Here is a 1,468-nt window from a genome sequence, read left to right as displayed (position 1 = left end):
GGAAATAGGAACTTTAAACTTTGCCTATGTCTCTGTCATTCGCAAGGAAACTGTATTTGAAGGTGAAGGTGATTTTTTAGACATGTATGAAAGACATGTTCTGAAATGCAAGTGTTGTTGTTTGGAGAGCACATCGGTTACGTGTCAGATGTGTAGCCAAGCAGTAATGGGTCGCCATAGCTGCAAATATTGGACGGTAATATGAAGTGTTTTTCAGCTGAAGTCTGATGATGCAGACGACCGTAAGGACGAAGTACCCAAGAGTACCGCTAGGCTGCGCCTCTTTAGCTCAGTGGTAGAGCGCTGGTCTGATAAACCAGGGGTCGTAAGTTCCATCCTCACAGGAGAAAGACGAATTTTGGAAATCAGTTTTGCGTCGTGGAGGTATAGCAAACAGTATCTGTGATGACGAACGATTAGCGACAGACGTTTTATTAAGAATTACTCTCAGATGTGATTAAGGCGAATGGCGCAGATAAAGCATTTGCCAAAGCGGTACAGCATGTAACGTTCCCTCTTTCTGTTTTTTTAGGTTTGATATGTCTGATTGTTATTCTTTATTTCTATTATTCGGAATCTTTATTTTTATTAAATTGAGCCTGAAACTTACGTAATAAATACTTCGCGTGAAGTACGATTTGCAGCATGAACAAAAATTAATTTCGGAAATTTAATCCACTGAATATTAAAAGTAAAGCTTTTGAACAACGCGCGTGACTGACTAGATACATTCAGAGGGTACGTACATTCGCGTGCGAGTGGTTGCGGTCTGATGAGAAATTTTCATTGTGAAATAATTTCGTCGTAACACACTCGGAGATTGCGAACGTACATTCAGAGTAGAGGCACGTACGTTCTATCATTCCCCGTGGCCTGGGTAAAAGAATGGCAATTATTTAAATCTAAGAGTATTTCTTTTGCATCGGACTAGTATTTTTATAAGAAAAAGAAGATTGCAGGTTCTGAATGTCTCGGCAAAACGAATTGGAAGTAATTTGAGCGGCCACGAAAGGAAAGTAGAGAGCACAATCACGCACCTCTACTGTTGAGCAGCGCCGTTTTGAAGATATTCGGTTCCATCTAAAACTCGCCGTCTCTGCTTAACATAAATACTCCATAGGCATGGGAATAAGGCTTGTTGTGCGATGAAAATAATATAAAACACATCTTGCGTCTTTTAACTCTTTCACTTACCACACACACACACACACACACACACTAGTAATTAGACAGTACGACATGCCACCAGCCCATCAGAACAAAAAGTAGTCGTTCATACCAGAAATAAAAAACGAGGGGCGAAATTGTTCCTATGTCTCTCAAAGATAAAACGTTTACCAGATATTTCTCTGGTGTGTCACTGGCACAATTTTTCAGCACCTCTGCGATTAAATCACAATATTTTCAGTTCCTTGACATCGCCCCCTTGGGCGAATTGTCTGAAGAAATGTCAATTTTGCGGTCAATG

The 1,468-nt window shown here is 40.4% G+C and overlaps 1 non-coding gene across 1 annotated transcript; it reads left to right on the top strand.

Moving 5' to 3' along the window:
- Positions 1-278: 278 nt before the first annotated feature.
- Positions 279-350, top strand: Trnai-gau (transfer RNA isoleucine (anticodon GAU)). The gene has a single exon. It is a non-coding gene; the product is annotated as a tRNA-Ile (tRNA).
- The last annotated feature ends 1,118 nt before the right edge of the window (positions 351-1,468 follow it).

This window comes from Schistocerca gregaria, unplaced genomic scaffold (genome assembly GCF_023897955.1).
Source record: "Schistocerca gregaria isolate iqSchGreg1 unplaced genomic scaffold, iqSchGreg1.2 ptg000178l, whole genome shotgun sequence".
In the NCBI taxonomy this organism is placed as follows: domain Eukaryota; kingdom Metazoa; phylum Arthropoda; class Insecta; order Orthoptera; family Acrididae; genus Schistocerca; species Schistocerca gregaria.
The sequence above is the reverse complement of the archived record's forward strand: the minus strand, read 5'-3'. Positions and strand labels throughout refer to the sequence as shown.